Source organism: Artibeus jamaicensis, unplaced genomic scaffold, assembly GCF_021234435.1.
Source record: "Artibeus jamaicensis isolate MK-2021 breed Jamaican fruit bat unplaced genomic scaffold, CSHL_Jam_final contig_387, whole genome shotgun sequence".
Taxonomy (NCBI): domain Eukaryota; kingdom Metazoa; phylum Chordata; class Mammalia; order Chiroptera; family Phyllostomidae; genus Artibeus; species Artibeus jamaicensis.
Window position 1 is genome coordinate 38,687,594 of NW_026521812.1, and position 19,969 is coordinate 38,707,562.

Below are 19,969 nucleotides of genomic sequence, written 5' to 3' on the forward strand. Positions count from 1 at the left end.
CTAACATATATCTTTATTGTTAGTTTTAAGAAAATTAGTATTTTAAAAGTTTGTTTTAATTTTAATATAGTAAATGTTTATATATATATATAAAATGTTTATATATATATAAAGAGAGCTTGTTAGACTCCTCTACAATTTTTAAAGTATAAGAGGGTTCTGATATTTAAAAGTTTGAGAACTACTCCTCTACATCTGCTATTGGCTCCCATTTGTTCTCTTATTTTTAATTATTTTTTTATGTTCTCCTGAGGACATGCTTATTGGTTTTTAGAGAGGAGGGAAGGGAGAGAGAAAGGGAGGGAGAAAGAGAGGGAGAGAAACATCGATCTGTTGCCTCTCGTATGCGCTCCAACCTGCAATCCATGCATATGCCCTGACAGGGAATTGAACCCACAACCTTTTGGTTTACAGGATGGTGCTCCAACCAACTAAGCCACACCAACTGGGCCATTTATTCTCTTTCTCGCTGTTCCCGAGTTCCCACACCAAGATCCATTGCTTCACTATTACCTCCAAGTTGGTGATTGCTATGGACAGCACATCAGCTTCTATGGGCTGCTCTACCCGTAGATAAAGGAAACAAGATTGTCAACAAGAAAGTTGAACTGGACGAATCCATATATCATAGATATGATCAGCTGCTTACTCATTCAACAAGCATTTATTGAACACCTGCTCTGAGCCAGGTACTATTTCAGACACAAGGGTTACAGTAGTAAGCAAAAGGAAAATTCCTGGACATTCTACTGTGAATAACCCCAAATTCCAGGTTCCTTTCCCTACAAGGTTCCAAAAGATGATATTCTGACAATGGACAGTGATAAATGAAAGCAAAGTAATGTGACAAAGATTGTGTATGTGTGTGTGTGTGTGTTTTCCTTTATCCGAGAAATTATGTTGTCTATTTGCCATCTGCCAGTAGGCCTCTGGGAAGTAGGCATTTACAAATTTCATCCTGGTAAGGAGGCAGGTATGATGCAAGTAAAATTCCTGCCAACCACAGGAGTGGGGGAGGAAGGGAGCCAGGAAACCACACCTTGGGACTGGCAGCTAAGGACAAGACCATGCTAGCGTACTTGCAGTGCAGGTTGGTGACAATCCAGAGAAGAGCGTGGTGGGAGGGCGGGAGTGCTCTGAGCCACCATGAGGTCACCTAAGCACCACCCCTCCAATACCATCTTGAGGAGAAAAAAGGGAAACAGCTGTAATATGGCGTTACTACCTCCACTGAGACAATATCCTAAGTTAGGAGAGTGAGATACTCTCATTAGTCATTTTAAGTTCCATCTCCAACATTTCTTTTGTACATCTGTGACGTTGTATAGTAGAATTCTAACCTGGCTGTGTTAACATTTTAATGTCACTGGGCTTGTGTATGAAACCTTTGAGTCAGGGAACTCTGGAAAAAATGGCTCAATAAAACATTTTATTCTAAATATAAATGTTATGTTTAGAAGTTGGTCAAATGGAGACAGGAGGTTAAAGAGAAGGGTTGTCAGATGGCAAAAAGAACAGGGTGGACAAACTTACATAATTTTTGTTTTTTAACAGTTTTATGAGAAAGATGTCACTATATTATAAAGCTACAATAATAAAACAATATGGCACTGGTATAAAAACACATGTGTAGGTCAATGGAAGAAAACAGAGAGTCCAGCTTACAAGGTCCACTAATGTACACCTAAGGAGGCAAGGATATGAAATGGGCTAAAGACAGTCTCCTCAATAAGTGACATTGGGAAATCTGGACAGATACTTGCCAAAAAAAATGAAATCAGATCACTTTTTTATACCATATGCAAAAACAAACTCAAAATGGATTAAAGATTTAAATGTAAGGCCTGAAACCATAAAACTCTGAGGGAAAAAACATAGGCAGTAAGCTTTTTAGGCTTTTAGTACTTTTTGGTTATGTCTCCCTGAGCAAGGGAAACAAAAGAAAAAATAAATAGGACTTCATCAAACTAAAAAAGTTTTTAGTTTTTAGGTGAAGGAAACCATCAACAAAATGAAAAGACAAACAACTGAATGGAAGAAGATACTCACATTTGATAAGGGGTTAATATAAAAAATATAAGGAATTCATACAATCACTAATCAACTAGAGAAATGCAAATTAAAACCATGATGAGAAATCATTGCCTACCTGTCAGAATGTCTATCATCAGTAAATCAGCAAATAACAAGTGTGGTAAGGATATGGACTACTGGACACTTTTGGTGGGATTGTAAATTAGTGCAGTCCCTGTGGAAAATAATATAGAAAAAATTAAAACTAACCCTGGCTGGCTAGCTCAGTTTGTTAGAGTGTTGTCCTGACATGCTAAGGTTGTGGTTTTGATCCCCACTCAGGGTGCATACAAGAACTGACCAATGGATGCATAAACAAGTGGAGCAACAAATTTCAATCTCTGTCTCTCTCTCCCTGCCCCCTCCCTTCCTGTAAATCTCTAAAATCAATAGATAAAAAATAAAAATAAAAGTGAAGATGCCATATAATCCAGCAATTCCACTTCTGGGTATTTATATGAAGAAAACAAAAGCATTAATTTGTAAAGGTATATGTACCCTATGCTCATTGCAGCATTACTAGTACTGGCCCAAGACATGTAAGCAACCTAGATGTCCATCAATAGATGAATGAATAAAGAAAATATAATACATATACACTATGTAATATTATTAAGCAATAAAAAGAATGAAATCATGCAGTTTGCAACAACACGGATGGACCTAGAGGGCATTATGCTTATGCTAAGTGAAATAAATCAGACTGAGAAAGACAAATGCCATATGATTTCACTGTTATGTAGAATTAAAAAACAAAACAACGAAGAAACAAACCCATAAGTAAACAGAACAAGCTGAGGGTTGCCAAAGGAGAGGTGAAAGGATGGGAATTAAAGACCAAAACCATTTTATGGGAAGAAAAACCTCATTGGTATCAAGGCGCTGACTCTTTTCCCTAAACTGCCTTAGTATGAATTTGTACATAATGTCAATGGAAGAACGTTCAAACCTGTAAAGAATTTTTATGAGTTTATTTGAGTCAAAACAATGACATGCCAGCAAACAAAACCTTAACTGTTCCCTCAAGGGTGTTTCAACCTCTGAGGGGCCTAGGAGAAAAGACTGTACTGGCGCCTCAAAGGTGTGTTAACATAGACACACAAGAACAATGGACAGGGTTAGTTTAAGGCAAAGATAAACCTATTATGGACCTGGGTCAGACTACCCACCGTGACCTGCCCAGTTGGTGATTTCTGGTTAGATCACTCTGTGGTTACTTTTGGTCACCGGACTTGTCAGATTTATAACATAGCCCCAGCCCCTCTTTTTTTCTGGTTCACAATGAATAGGTAGAGTTTTAGGCACCATGCATAATTTTCTTTGCCAAGAGAAATCAAACAATGAATTATCCTCAATATCTACCCTTTTCTCCTCTGACATCCTAAGAGGAATCCAGCATCATTGTATGTTCCCCATATCGGTGCTTTAGTGTCCTCAGGGACAGCAAGAACTTGACAGCACTCCGAGTCCACATTGTTCACCAGGGACATTAAAGCCTTAGATGAACCCACGGCATGTTGACTGGAAGCCCTGAAGGTCCAGTCCAGGGAAGCTGGAATTAGAAACCCGATCCCTGGTTCCTGTGCACTTCCCACCACACTGCGCAACTGTGCCAGGCTGTGTGCTCAGTCTATCCTCAGCGCAGCTGATCTTCCCCCACCTTATCCGAGGGAGTGTCTCTAAAAATAAAGTGACACCAAATCATGGAAGGGTCTTGGGCAAAGAAGAGAGATGTTCAGAAGCAGCAGGAGGAGAAGGTTTAGCATTTGAGCTCAAAAAGTATACATTCCGGAACAAAAGTATACAACCGTACTAAAAATTATACAGCTCTAAAATAGTGCTTTTTAGATCTCACTTCTTCGTGGAAATCCCCTTTCTACTTTGAGATAACTTACTTCCCCCATCTGTGAGAGAGGACTGTTCCTTAAACATGAAGCACAGCTTCTGAACCCTGAGGAAGTTTTGAAGGGCAAATCTGCTTTGGGCTGGTGGGCCACTTCCTCTCAGAAAAGGTAAGGGAGAAAATACTCAAGGACTTTTACTAGAAAATGGTGTTACAAATTCAAACGCCAAACCCACAGAACTACAGAAACAACTACACAACTAGTACAAATTGATATCAGGGTAGTGTGTGTACAAAGCTAGATTGGTTAACATATCTATGAAAGAGATATGTAAAGATAAGAAAATCAGGTCTTCTACTTTTTCCTTTTTTATAAAAAAAGATATTATTTATTTTTAGAGAGAGGGGGAGAGGGAAAGAAACATCAATGTACAGCTGCCTCTTGAGTGCCCCCTACTGGTGATCCAGCCTGCAAGCCAGGCATGTGCCCTGATTGGGAATCAAACTGGTGACCCTTTGGTTTTCAGGCCGTCACTCAATCCACTGAGCCACACCAGCCAGAACCTCTTTTTTTTTTTAAAAAAATTTTAGGAAAGCACCCCCACAAGGTCATCTTATCTGAATGTGTTAGAGAGTGAGTGTTTACTTTCTCTAAGTAAATATGAATATTTAAGGTATCATTGCAGTCAGACATAAATTCTTCCAGGAAGATTTTAAGTGCTGATAATATCAATACTACCAGAAGTGCAATGTTCAGAATCACATGTGGAAAATTAAATGAATATTATTGGGTTTTATCTCTTTTTTAAAAAAGGTGGCAACCCTTTTGAGTGTTTATATTTGGACTAGTCAAGATTAAATAAGATCAAATATGCAAGTGCATATCTTACAATAGCCCTTTAATACATGTTTCTTTTCTACTTTTTAAAATATAATTTATTAAACATGGTAACATATTAAGATAATACCAGTGTATCCTGGCTGGTGTCCTGAGTGTGAGCAGAAGCAGAGAGGAGGGGCCCCAGATGCAGCACCATGTTGCCCTGGTAACCAAGCTAGCAGGGTGTGTGATGACAGATTCCCCAACCCCCAGGAGAAAGACGCTGCAGGAGGAATTCATTGTGCTGAATGTGTGCTAGGCTAGTGAAATGTTTGGCTAAAGGACAGCCCTCCTGCTCCCTTTTGGTTCCTGGATGATGGTGAGACCAGAGGAGCATCCACATGTACCTGAGAAGTCAAGATGGTGGCAGGTGGAGGTGCTGTGTGGGAGAAAAAAAATTGTCAGTCGAGCCTGGGGAAAAGATGGGACTGGTCGGGAGTGTGTGTGTGGAGGGGGCAGTGATTGGACCTTCCCAAAGTGCCCAGAAGTTTGGGCTGGGAGGTGTTGGGAGGTGAAAGCCAAGGGAAGGGAGATAGCACTCTTTTGGACCCACTTGGCAGATGTGCTAGCTGGAGTGTTGGTGTCCCAGAAGCCAACTCTGGTGGTGAATGGCAAGGCCAACAACAAACGCATATTCCAGTAGGGAGCCTGAAGCTGGAGAGCTACCAGCTTAGCTGCCTCAAGGCTCCAAAGGACAGATAAGAATGGAGCGGAATTCTGGGCGTTGTTTTGGGCTTCGGTGTTTAGAAACAGTTGGGCTTCGTTTGTGTTCTGTGGAGGTGATGAGCCTGAAGATGAGGAGTCACCCATCCTCCCAAATTGTCCAACATTTTAAAGATGTTCAACATCTTTCCTTCCTCACCAACCTTTGTCTCTGGAATTTGCCTGTGGGTAGTGATGGACAGCTGAAGCCTTCTTTTGTTCAGTTACAAAGACATTCATGTAGATTTTAGATACACAGAGTAGGGCAAAAATAGGTTTATACCTGAAACGCAGTTCATTCTTGTATTATTATTTATTAGTTATTGTATTATTTTCCATACAAAAAACTATAAACCTAATTTTGTCCCACCCTGTAGTTTAAGAATTTTTGAGTTCTTATTTAATAGTAGCACATTTTATGAGAAAGGAGTTCTGATTCCCTTTTGGAAGATGAGGAAACTGACAGGCAGAGAGGTTAAATTATTAACCCAAGACCTGTAATTAGTACTACTTGATTGTAAGTCTGTCAGATTTATTTAAAAAAATAAATCAGACTCTATCATCAGGCTTTCTGGCCACCTACCACTCCACCGAAACTACCTTTTCGATAACTTCCCAATTGCCAAATCCAATGATCAATTTTCAGTCCCATTTTTCAATCTTTGGTACAGTAGTGCAGCTTTGTCTGCAGGGGGTACATTCCAAGAGCCCCAGTGGATGCCTGAAACCATGAATAGTACCAAACCTCGTACAGATGTTTTTTTCCTAAACAGACAAATCTATGACAAAGTTTAACTTATAAATAGGAGCAGTAAGAGATTAAAAATAATAACTAATATAAATAGAACAACTATAAAAATATACTGTAATGAAAGTTATATGAATGTAGTCTTTCAATATCTTATGTACCGTACCCACCTTTTCACTTAAAAGAAGCACGTGACAGCTTCTCTTTGGCATATATGAATTTCCAGCATCATAGCTCTTGTGCATTTGGGCCATTATTATAGAAATCAAACAATGGTTACTTGAACACAAAACTGAAGAGTCAGTCTGATAACCCAGACTATTACTAAGTGACTAAGAGGTGGGTGGCATTTAAAGCATGGAGATGCTGAACAAAGGGGTAATTCACATTCCAATGGGCATGGCAAGAGATTTTACCATGCTACTCAGAAAGGCATGTGATTTAAAATTTAGGAATTGTTTATTTCTGGAATTTTCCATTTAATATTTTTGAGCCTCCACTGCCTGTGGATAACTGAAATCACAGAATGTGAAGCTATGGGTAAGAGGGAACTACTATACCGTTTGAACAACTGATCACTCCCTTTTCCTTAAACACCTCCCCCCACCTTTGGTTTCCAGCTCCCCACTTTGTCTTACCTCTCTAGCATCTCTTAGTCACTTTTTGCCTAATCCTCTTAATTTCCTTAGCATTGCAGGGGTCAATCCTCAGATTTCTCCGTCTATACCCCTCTCCTTAGATGATCTCAATTTAAAACCACCTTCTCCCAATTGGTTCATCCCTTGCTTGTTCCCCATTTTACTGAATGACTCTCTTCCAGTGGCTCAGGCCATAACCTTGGGTAGTCCTTCCATCTTGTTCTCTCCCATTTCATATCTAATTCATCAGCAAATCCTGTCTGAGATACCCATGTTCTCAAATCTGACCATTTATCCCATCTTCATGGTTACCACCCAAGCTTAACTCTCACCTAATATTTTAGTAGCCTCCCAGCTGGGCTCCCTGTGCCCTGTCCACCCCTTTACACTCTAATTCTCCACGTTGCACCAACATGATCACTAAAAATATTGATCAGATCCTATTGCTGCCCTGCTCAAAACCTTCTAATGTTTTCTCTATTGTCAGAGAAAAATTCCAAGTGCTCACCGTGGCTTCTGACTCCCTCTCTCACACTTGTATTTTCTCCCACTCTCTCTTAGCCCCACACACTAGCTTTGCTTTTCTTTGGTCTGCCAAGCTGGCCTGGCCTCAGGAGCTCTGCCTTTGCAAGACTGCAGCTAGTAATGCTGTCCCTGGACCTCTGCAGGGCTCACTCTCGTACTTAATACTCAAGGCTTTTGTCAAGTGCTGCCTCCTCAAGATTTCCCTCACATGTCACCTAAAATGACATACCAAATACTCTTTATTTCCTTGTTTTTTTAAAAAAAATATTTTAAATTTATTCTAGAGGAGAAGGAGGGAAAAAGAGAGGGAGAGAAACACGGATTGGTTGCCTTCTACAAGGGCCCCAACCAGGGATAGAGCATGGAGCCCACAACCCAAGCATGTACCCTGACCAGGAATCAAATTGGTGACCTTTTGGTTTACTAGATGACACCCAACCAACAGAGCCACAATGGTCAGGGCAATTCCTTTAAGTGATTTATTTTCTTCATAGCCCATGTCACTTTTGATCATTGTATATCATGTTCATTTGTTGACTGTTTGTTCGACCTTGCCATTTTTTGTTTGGTATTATATCATCAGTGTCTAGCATAGGGAACATAGTAGCTATTCAGTAAATATTTATTGACTGCCTTTGTCATGTAACAAATGTCCAAACCTGTAGAGAATTTTTGTAAGAGTTTATATGAGCCAAACTGGTGACAACGTTGGGAAGCAAACTATCATGTGCTCCAAGAATGACCGTTCTGCAGTTTCTTTAATGCATTTGGAATCAGGGAGAGAACACAAAAGATGCAGGAAAGCTGGAGGCAAGTCAGTTAACAAAATTACGTACCCACTTGAGGATGGTTATGCCTCTGAGGGGTCTGAGAAAGAGGCATTTAAAAGGTGTATTAAACTAGATACACAAAAACACTGGACAGGGCTTGCTTTAGGTGAAGATAAATGTTTTATAAGCCTAGGATGTGACTACCAAACATAACCTGGAATATATGATCAGATCATCCTGTGAGGTTGCTTTTGGTCACTGAATTTGTACATACCCCCTCTCCCATTTTTGTCCACACTTTCTGTATGCCAGGCACTATTCTAGACTCTGGGAATATAGCCATGAATAAAATGAAGTCCCTGCTTTGATGGAGGTTAAATTTCAGTGGAGAGACAGGTACCATTAAAAAAGCAAGTAAATTTAGAATGGAAGGACAGATAAGGTGCTTCTCAGATAAGATCAAATTCAAGGAGTTCATCATCACCAAGCCCTTATTATATGAAATGTTAAAGGGACTTAGCTAAGAAAAAGAAGTTAAAGAAACATAAACAGTGAAAGGACAACAAACTCACAGTTATTAACAACCACACCTAAAACGAAAGCAAACTAAAAGGACAGCTAGATCAGGAGTGGAAACATAGAAATGAAGATCTCAAGGAGGGGTAGCAACAGGGGAGTGGGAGGAGGAGAAGGGGGGAGAAGGTACAGAAAACAAGTAGCATAGACAGTAGATAGAAAATAGATGGGGGGGGGCAAGAATAGCATGGGAAATATAGAATCTAAAGGAATTGAGACACATGGTCATAAACTAAAGGGGGGGTAATGGTGGGGATGGGGGGGTAGGGTGAAGGGGAATGAAGGGGGGAATAGAACAACTGTAACAGCATAATCAATAAAAAAATTAAAAAATAAAAACTAAAATAAAAAAGCAAGTAAATAAATATATATTGCACCAGATGGTGCTAAGTTCTATAGAGAAAATAAAGCAGGGTAAGGGGGATAGAGAGTGCAAAGGGGAAAAGTTTGGTTTTTATTCTTTTGAATGGAGTGTAAAGGAAAGCCTTACTGATAAGGTGACATTTAGATTCAGACCTCAGTGGAGTGAAGGCAGCAATTCATGAAGATATCTGCTGGAAGAATGGTTCAAACAAAAAAACAAGTGCAGAGGCCTTGAGGCAGAATAAATATTACTTTATTGGAAAACAGCAAGGAAGTCCATGTGGCTGCAACAGGGAGTAAGGGGGAGAATCAAGGAAGAGAGGTGAGGAAGACAAGGTTGTATAGGTCCTGTAGTTCATGTAAAAACTCTGTGGGGATCTTTTTCTTTGAAATAGGAAGGAAGTGCAGGCAGTGCTAGAGTGTTTTAAGCAGAGAAGAGGCATGATATAACTTACATTTTAAAAGGATCACTCTGATTGCTCTGTTCAGATGAGATTGTGGACAAGCAAGGGTAGAAGCAAAGAGAGCAGTAGTATAGGCAAGAGGTGATGGAATCTTGGCCACAGTGATAATGACAATGGTGGTGAGCAGTGGTGGAATTCTGGGTATATTTTGAGGGCACAGCTGACAGAATTTGTCAATAGACTGAATACAGAGCATGAGAGAAAGCCAGGAGTCAAGGTGAGACCAAAGGTTTGTGCTGAGCAACTGGTAAGATGCAGTTGCCCTTTCACTAAGATGGTGAGGACTGCAGGAGACACAGATTTAGGGGATGGGATATTAGGCATTCTCTTTTGAACATACACATTTAATATGCCTGAGAAATATACATTGGAGATATCAAGGAGGTGATTGTATATGTTAATCTAGAGTTCAGAAGGGAAATCTGGCTGGAGATGTGTATTTAGGAATTATCTGCATATTGATAGTATTTAAAGTTACAGTACATGTTGCCTAAGATTATCTGGGAAATAGACATAGAGGGGGGAAAATGTTCTGAGAACTAGGTCCTGAGGGAGATGAGGAGGAACTCATAAGAGAGGAGCAGAGGAAGAGTAGCCAGGGATACAGGAGGAGAAATAAAAGAGCGATCTCTTGTAAGCGAAATGATGAAAGGAGGAGACGGATCAGCTGGGTAAATGCTGCTAAGAGATCCAGTCAGACGAGGACTCAAAACTGACCGCTGGGTTTACCAGCGTGGACCACACAGACGATCCTGACAAAAGCAGCAATGGGGGCGAAAAGTTGATTGGAGCGGATTCAAAAGAGAATGGGAAGAAAGGAATTGAAGACAGCATATACTGATAACACTTTCAAGTTTTGTTTAGAGGAAAGCAGTGTAGCCAGAGGGAGACATGGAGTTGAGAGGTAAATGTTGTCATGTATTAAAATGATGATATTTTAAACATGTTGATACTGATGGGAGTGACTCAGTAGAGAGGATAATTTGACTATGTAGGAGACAGAGGGATAATTTCCCAAGCAACATCTCACCTTTGGGCAGGTGAGAGAATATTAGATCGAGTACCCAAGTTAAGATGATGATCTTGTACAGGAGCTTCGTTAGTTTCTATGACAACATGTAGGGAGGCAGAGGATGTGGTAGATGTGATGAAGGAAGCATGTAGAATACTTTTTTGGTTGGGTTGCTTCTCTTAGGGAAATGGAAGGTAAGGTCGTCAGCTAGGTGAGGTTTGAGAAAAGAGATGTTGTAAAACAGTTGACTTGGAGAATGGAGGGGTGAACATTTTAGGGAATGTAGTAGGATTGCCAGGCAGGGCCAAGGACACACTTGAAGTTAGTGGTCATAACTTAATGTGAGAGCTTCTCACAATTGGTGGTTTTCCTCCAGCTGTGTTCAATGGCACTGGTGTGAAGGTAGAGCTGGTAGGCATTGGATTAGCATGGATTGGGCTCGGCCAGGAAAATTTGATGAGGGGAGACAGGTAGGTAGTAATGAATCATGGCTAGGAACTGGGTAAGAATAGACATGAGGATGTTTTGGACACTGAAATGATTCTAAGATCAACAGATTGTAGGTCCCAGACAGAGGAAGAATTTTGAAGTCAGAGCTTGAAAGCTGGGAGTGGTGGTCAGAAAGTGGGATGCTGAAGACTGAGTTTTTGAACACAACTCCTGAATGAGCTAAGTATAGAACCTTAGGGTTCAGAAGCTTTCTATTTCTGAGTATAAGAAAAGCTTTTGGTATCTGTTATAGGAATAGTTTGTGAAGAGAGAGGTGAAAGGAAACAGTGATAAAGATGCCTTAGACCGAAGGAAGTAGGTTAATAATTACATCAAGCATAAAGGAAAAGCAGATCAAATAAAGAAAAAACAAAATCAAGGTCACAGAGATCTATGTAGGAAAGAAAAAGACAGGGAAGGGATTTATCCCACAAGGCAAGGTCATAGCAGCTGATGTAGGTGGGCGAAGAGACTTAGAATCAGGGTTGAAAAGTAAAAACAGAAATACCTGACATGTCCTGACAGGTGTGGCTCAGCTGGTTGGGCATCGTTCCATGTAGTGAAAGGTCACTTGGTTTGATTCCTGGTCAGGGCACATGCTGAGGTTGTGGGTTTGGTCCCTGGCTGGGATGCGTATGTCAGGCTACCAGTCCATGTTTCTCTCTCACATAAATATTTCCCTCTCCCTCTCTCTAAAAATAAATAAACAAAAATCTTTCAAAAAAGAAAGAAATACCTGACATTGTTGATCCATGAAGGGACTTCCCATGGGTGCTATTAAAAATAGCTGATTTTATGGTTCTTCAAGTCATTATTTGTGACATCAGGAGTTGTTTGATCTCCGGCTACCATGTGTGATGATGAGACACATTCCTTTCAAAGAGAACTGAGACTACTCAGCAGTCATTCATTTCAGGGGACATCAAGTGACAGTCATACCACAGGACGAGCTGAAATAATGAAACATTGTCTGGACACACAGCTCGTCCAAACACAAGTGTCTAAAAGAGCCGTGTGGGAGACTTCTGGCTGCTCAACTAAAACTCATTAAAATTTTATTAATAACTTAGATTGCAGACCTTTTTGTGGTTTATCATTTACTCTGGAAAATAATCACTTATTAAAAATTTCAAACAAAAAATAAGCTCAAAATGAATTCTCATTGTGATGACGGATGCACACCTTGATAGATATGCTAAGTTATTAAATTACACACATAAAATGGGTGCATTTCACAGAATATAAAATGACACCTCAAAAACATTTGAAAAACTGAATTCATATTTACTAAATATTATAATGCCGTATTTGAAAAGTTAAGTTAGGGTCAGACTTAAAGTTGTACTGTGTTGATTTTTAAACTTATTAAATTAAAGCAGCTGACCGGGGCACAGTTCTGAGAAAGGAAAAACCCATTAGAAGAGAACTAGGTCGCTCATCATGTGTTCCCAGTACTAGTTAACGTAACCCAGGAGTGCAGCTGCAACATCGCCCAGAGTAACAGCAGGAGTTTGGGTGAGGCGCTGGGAAACTCCCTCCCTGCAGCACTCCCCCGTTTTCCTTCTCTCTCTCTCTTCCTGTCTCTGTCTTCAACAGCTCAGCAAAGTAAAAATGTGGCTTGCTGTTGGGCAACATTATTTCACGCAGACATCACGAGGGCCAAAAATAAATAAATAAACCCGTAGCCACTACATGAGCTGAAAAAGAGAGAAAAAGAAGCCTCTTGTCTTTGGCAGCTTTAACTGTCTCATACAGAGCAACCACTTCTAGTATCACTAAGTACACACACAAAGAATTACTGGCATGCTTGGAATCAGATGGCTGTTTTTGTTCTCTTTGCTTTTTCTTTTTTTACAAGGTTGATTTTTCCTCCCTTCAGGTTATAATGTACATGGTCCCACTACAGGTAAAGCAGGACAGAGAATGCTCCAAAGTCTGGTTTGGTCATCTGAGATCCTTAAAAATGGCTGACTCCTAACAATTTGTAAGAAAATATAAAATGTAAATAAGAAATACAAACAAAACTTTCCTTTTAAAACTATTTTTAGCCCTGGCTGGGTAACTCTGTTGGTTAGAGTGCGGTCCCAATATACCAAGGTTGCAGGTTCCATCCCTGGTCAGGACACAAACGGGGATCAACCAGTGAATGCATGAATATGTGGAACAACAAATTGATCTCTCTCTCTCCCTCCCCATCCTCCCTGCCCCGTCTCTAAAATAAATAAATAATAAAAATAAAATAAGTTTAAAAATTAAAGTATTTTTAAGAATAAATAAAGTAGGGCTTTGGAAGTTTGGGTCTTTTCCTCCCCTTTTGTAAATCCGTGTTGTGGTTTTGGTTGGGCGGGGAGAGTGCATGTCATGTGTGCGAGACGCCGCATTTGGTTAGGGGACTCTACATGCAGGGAGCCATGTTTAGATTCCGGGGTGGGAAGTGGAGGGTGAATAGGTTATGGTGGACTTTTGCTGTTTTTGAACTTAACTTCTTTTTTACTGTCTAGTCATCCTCATCGGTCTTCTGCTTCTTGGTGTCAACATCCTCATTCTTGTCCTCTTCAGTGGCCCATTTGCTGGTAACTGCCTCAGCTTCCTCATCTTCATCTCCATCCTTTTCTTCCCCACCTTTCTCCTCTTCTTCATTTCCTCATTGCCAGCCTCCTCCTCCCCATACTTCTTTTTAAATTTTCTTTGCTGGATGTGCTTTACTGCCAGAAGTGTAACAATTTTTAACACTAAAGTGGGAAGGCAGCTGGAAGATAGTTGTAAATTTTGCTGACAGGAGAAGGGCCAAGTAAGAACTTGCATGTAGATCAGCCTGCTAGCTAAGTCATCATTCCCACCAAGAAAACTACATATCTGGAATGTGACTGGAGCAGCAATTTGACGGCTCAGCTGGCCTGGTTTCTAAAGATTCGGGGAAACCCTTAGTCGGGACACAAGTGTACTGACGTGGGACCTGTTGCCTCATGATCGTCTCACAGCTATTATTTTGAAATACTTACTCATGACAGTGAGCAGTCACTGAATATTCCGGCTTACAACTGTGTTACTAAACTTTTTATGCTTATTGCCAAACTGAAATGTCTGAAACACCCAGTGGTGGTAGGCAAACTGAAAGTCTCAATTCCGAATGTCTCTTTTCTGCAGTAATTAACAATTTGTGCCAAGTCCAGTCTCCCTGCTTTTCCTCATGTGATTCCCGGCCTCCCTTCCTGCTGCACTCCGTGGCCTGACTGAACCAGACCCCATGCACTTTCGAGTCTTGGCTCCTGTTACACCTTTCCAAGGGCCAGCTCTGAAGCAACCTCTCCTGGGTGACATCCTGGTTCTTCCCCTTAAATAATTGTGTGACGTAGGGAAGTTCCTTTACCATCTCTGGAAAATGAGTCAATAATTCTCTGGGTTGTGGTTTGGCAGTACATGCTCAATAAAAATATCATTCCTGGCTATTCTAGGAGAGTAAAATTAGATCACTTTCCTTTGAGTGGAATGCATTTCATAACTTAGCACCTATAAATTCTCTTGTATTTTTGCTAATTATTTCACGTGGCAGCTGTCTTAGATCCTCAGTTAGTCTAAACCCTCCCTGGGGGAGAGAAAAGGTTCTGTTCTACTTTGAAGTCCTCTTAGAATGTCTACTTAGTTATGGATCAAGACTATGCAGGTTTTGAATATGTGACAGTTTGTGGGCAGTTGGGTTTGTTGACATGACTGTCTTCGGTTCCATTAAGTAGTGACAACAGGATCAGACCAGGTGGCTCGGATGTAGGGACATTTTCATTGGGCTGTTGGACCTGTGTAACTGTGTCTGGCCACTGTATGTGGGTTTTCTCCTTGCATCATAAGAGTTCAGTTTCTCAGAAGGTGGAAAGCCCTTAATTACTTTATTAATCAAAACAGAGGGCTTTCCATATAGTCTAATATGTGAAATTTCTATTACTCATCTTGGTTACTGACACCCAGCTGCCATTCCAGAAGCCTGAGACATCCTTAACTCTTCCTTCTTTGCCTTTCTCACACCTACCATATTTTTCCATGTATAATGTGCACTTTTTCCCCCCAAATTTTTGAGGATAAGATAAGCACTCACCTTATACCTGGGAATAATGATTACATAAACATGAGTATAATGATTATGTAACAGAAAAGTGGGTGTGCATTATTCATGGCAAAAAACATCGATATCGTCAGCCACACTCATAGATTCTTCCTCTTCCATTACTCTTCAGTGCGGCTCTCCTCTAAACTCCAGGCTTTAGTTCAGTCTTCCATCATCTCTTATCTGGAGCTTTATAATAACTTTACAGCAGGTTTCCTTGTCTCTCCTAATTTATTTGCTGCTGCCTGTTACATTTTTGATCAAACAATCATCTTATTAGGTTATTTCCCTTTCTAAAATATTTTAAGGATTTGCTATTATTGACAGAAAAAAAATCCCTTCCCCCTAGGGAGTCCATCACCATCAAAACCCAATTCCCTTCCCATCTTTGTCTTTCCTCATTTTCCCCCTCACACCTTCACCCCAGTTATCACTTGCAGGCTCTGTGCTCTTTCAGACTTCCTTTTAATATACTGTTTTCTTGCCCTGGAATGCCCTTTTTCACTTCTCTTTTTATCAAAACTACATAGCGCTTTGGAGCAAAGGTTCTAGGTCAGATGCCTTCATTTGAATTCTGAGTCTTCTGCTTGTTGACTGGGATATTGGGCAAGTTATAACCTCTGGAGCTTCACTTTCCTCATCTGTAAAATGAGGATTATAACTATCACCTTCAAGGGCTAGTGTAAAGATTGAATAAGAAAGTACATGCATTGTACCTTGTGGTGCCTAGCACAGAAAGAAGGCCCAATAAATGTTAGCTATTGCTACCACTTGAAATTCAAGCATCATAAGAAGTCATTGCTCTCTTGACTTCTGTGGTAGGCATAGGATGGCTCCCCCAAAGATATCCATCCTAATCCCTAGGACCTATGAATATGTTATTTACATAGTAAGGGAACCTGTTAATATGTGATTAAATTAACGCTCCTGAGATGGAAGAGTATTCTGCACTATCCAGGTGGGTCCAAACTAATCATGAGGGTCCTCATAAGGAGGAGGCAGGCCAGTCAGAGAGAAGAGAAGGTAACGTGATGATGGAAGCAGATTGAAGTGATGCAGCCATGAGCCGAAGAATGCTGGCAGCTTCTGGAAGCTGGGAGGGGAAAGGAATGGATCCTCCTCTGCAACCTCCAGAAAGAACCACACATTTCAACAGCTTGACTTTAACCCCTAAGACTCATTTCTGACTCCTGACCTTCAAAATTGTGAGAAAATACATTTGTGTTGAATTAAGCCACTAAGTATGTGGTAGTTACAGCAGTGGCTCACTCTCTCCCTTTTTCATTCTCTCTCTAGCATGCTCGTGCCTTTCCCCACCCTCTCTTTCCCCAGAGCACGCTCTCTCTGAAGAATGCCCTTTCCTTCCCCCAGGCACATATATCTTCTCTTTCTTTCTCCTAAGTTCCAAGGACCCTTGTTTCGACTCTGTAACTTGTTTCCTCAGCCCACACAGCTCAGCTGAGTCACTTCTTCCATATCTCACTTCTTCTACCTCTGTGACTTTCTAAATAAAATTTTGCTTGTATTTGAGTCTTGGCTCTGAATTTTTCTTAGCCAGAACTCAAGCACCAAGGTTACTGAACGGAGGTCCAATTGCCAGTACCATTCTGGTGCTGTTTCACCACCAGCAGAACCAACCCCTGCTATGTGGTGTGGGCATCTGTCCTTTGAGGGCCATACCTTCTTTTTATTTCTCCCTTCAAATACTGATGAAAATGTGCTTCTGGCTCTGTTTTGTAGAAGAAGCGAGGACCACAGGAGGAAAACAGTCTGTGGACAGTGATAAACTGGGAAATTCCAACCTGAGACTAAATTGCCCCAGACACAAGTTTAAGTGGAGGGAATCTGCAGGGTAACCTTCCAGGCAATATTTTTCTACCATTAAAGAAAACCAAGAGATTTGGAGTAACTCCATCCCCAAATGAGCAAGAAGCCCTGTCCCATCTGATGCACTGAGAGAAGATAAGGAAATCCATTCCATTGGATTGTAAATAGGTGAAGGAGAATCAGTTTGTGAGTCTTCTTTGGACAACTTAAGAAAATGGAAAAAAATGTGAAAGAAGGAGGGACTGGCCAGGAGGCCAGAGACCTCCAAAGGGGTCAAAGGAAGTGACCCCTTTGGGTAAGACCATGAACACCAGCAAGAAGGTCAGAGGAATAATAAAGGACCTGAAATGGAAAAAAAAATGTTCCAGTAGTAATAGGAAACAAATACAACTTCCTGGAAAGATTGGCTCAATCCCATAGCATTTACTGGTAGGTATGTCATTTAAAAAATATTGATTTTAGAGAGAGAGAGACATGTCAATTTGCTGTTTCACTTATTTATGCATTCATTGGTTGATTCTTATATGTACCCTGACAGGGGCATTGAACCTGGCGTATCAAGAAGATCCTCTAACCAACTGAGCTATCTAGCCAGGCCTGTAGGTATGTCATTTTTAATTTATAGGTCTCCCTCATTAGATTGTGTGTTTTTTGGGAGCTGCTGCCTTTTGTTAATGTTTGAAACCATCTCTTATCCCCACCTCTACACTCCTAGCACAATGCCTGGAATATTCTTAAATTCCCCCCAATATCTGATGAAGGAAAGTGTATGGTCTCAAGTGTGATTTTGTTTTGATTGGATTCAGCTCGTGGAAAAATAGAGGGAGCTGTCATGGATTCTCAAATAAGGTTCTGTGTCTGGCAAGCATAGGGCTGGGAGACGTGTTAGAGGAAATGATTGAAAACAGGTCTGGGGATTGTTGTAGAAAAAGAGAAGTGACTGTAATTGGAGGAGCGCCTGGCCCTGTAATGTTTTATATGATGAATATTTCATTGGGTTCTGGTCTGTGCTTTTTGAAGATATGATAGAGCTAGAAAAGATCCAGAGGAGGACATTAAAAATGATCAACGGCAGAGAGAGTATGTAGGATGGTAAAAATAAAAAAAGATACGATTTGCAAAAAAAGTCTTAAACTCATAAAGAATAGTCATGTCTTATTTTCTCAAATCCTGAAAAAACAGAAATAGTTAATATTGCTTGAAGCCTGACAGTACTTTCCCCCCACAAAATAAAGGAAATGTCTCTTTATATAGCATGCATATGAAATCTAGAATCCATGACTCCAGGAGGTGGCACCTACCAAAAATGTGAATATTATGGGCCGAGCTGCATAATGTGAATATTATGGTCAACCAGCTGAACAGCTGCCTGAGGTGCCTCTAAGAGACACAAATCATTACAAAATGCATCAGAATACGGTGTCTGTAAGCTCAGGTTTTCCACATACAGCTTCTTACAATTTTATGTGTGTAAAATTTGCCTTGACCTGTTAAAGTAAACAGTACCCTTGAGTGGAATTTAAAGATAAGAAAAATATCTCCTCGCTGCTTTGGAATGTCGTAGGATTGCACTGGCTATTGGCTCCATCAGCTAACTCCTGGGTTGAACAGAAGGGATGGCCTTAGTTAATCAGAAGCACATGAATTATTTTCTTATCTACATTTTAATCTCTGTAATATACCTTATATAACTTCCTGTAAGGACTGCTCTAGTCCATGACTCAGCTAGGTTTGAGCCGTCTGTGTAAGGTATAGTACAGGAAGTTACCTAAAGTATATTACGTGGTTCAAAAAAAAAATCACAAGAGGAAACTCTAGAGAGAAAAAGAACCACAGAAAAGTGGGGATTATTGTGCTGATATTTTTCCAGGACATATAACTTTACATTGGCTAGTGGAAGTAAAACACCAAATTAACCTTAAGTGAATAATTTTTACTGATAAAATATCATTTAATACGTTTTCCATTTAGAAATGTTGAACACCTATTTAAAGAATATTATTTTGAGGGACTTCCAGTCTGGAAAATCAAAGTTCTCAATTATATTCTAACTGTAGGCTTAGGAAAGAGTTGTAAAAATTCATAGCAAATTATCAGTAGCAATATAGAAATGTTTCAAGATAATAAGAGTCCTTGGGTAATCCAGCCCATTGGTTGTGAGCAAATGAGCTAGAGTGTGTGCAAGTTCTTTGAAACTTGCCATTGCTGTGCTTTACATAATCGGTTCTTCCCTGCTCTATCCCTCCTACTTGCTGTGCTGATCATGATATTGCCATACTGTCCAGGTCACAAAGAAACTGTGGCCGGGTCTGTTGAAGCAACCCTCCAAATGAGGCAGTCAGGAAATTGTCCCTCATGATGGCATGCCTGGTGACTGAGAGCCACCCAGTTCCCAGCATGTCTCCTGAATGCCTGGTATTCTGCAGCCCAGGATGCAGGGACTAGAGCCTGTCCTTGAACTCTGGCTGACAGGCTGTCAAAACTGGTTCTACCCACCTTGTTCCGGATTCTGATTCTCAGCAGGCCCCTTCCCTGAAACTGAACCTTATTTCTAACCATCTTTCTTATGCCTCAGGCTCTTGTGAGTCATTACCTTGTGGAGCCCCAAACAAAGCAGAGAAATAGGATTCCTAGGTCCAAGTATTTCTTCCATCTTGCAGACAGTGAGCCTTCCTGGAATTGTTTGAGCCTGGAGTTGTCTTGGGCCATGCCTCTTGCCCTTTGGGACTGTTCTAGTCAATGAGTCAGCCAGATGTGAGCCGTAACCCTCTCCTCCCATCCCCTCCCCTCCCGGCCCCGGGAACTTCCCAACATGGTACTCACATTTACTATGCTTTGCTCTTTACTATACATTGTATATATACACATATATTTAATGTATACAAGTAAATAAACAGAAATGTTTTTGAGGTTGTTTAAATGAAGGGAAATAATCATTGCTTCTCATAATCTACCTACAG

At 40.6% G+C, this 19,969-nt stretch overlaps 1 long non-coding RNA gene across 2 annotated transcripts in view; it reads left to right on the top strand.

Annotated features, from left to right (window-relative positions):
- The window catches only part of LOC128627350 (uncharacterized), a 33,023-nt gene extending 15,402 nt beyond the window's left edge, over nt 1–17,621 (top strand). Inside the window, exons 5-6 of one of the 2 annotated variants that reach the window (XR_008391521.1) lie at nt 16,923–17,438; nt 17,548–17,621. This is a non-coding gene — a long non-coding RNA (uncharacterized LOC128627350). The remainder of the gene's footprint in view (nt 1–16,922; nt 17,439–17,547) is intronic. The other variant, XR_008391522.1, reaches the window with a different exon arrangement.
- The last annotated feature ends 2,348 nt before the right edge of the window (nt 17,622–19,969 follow it).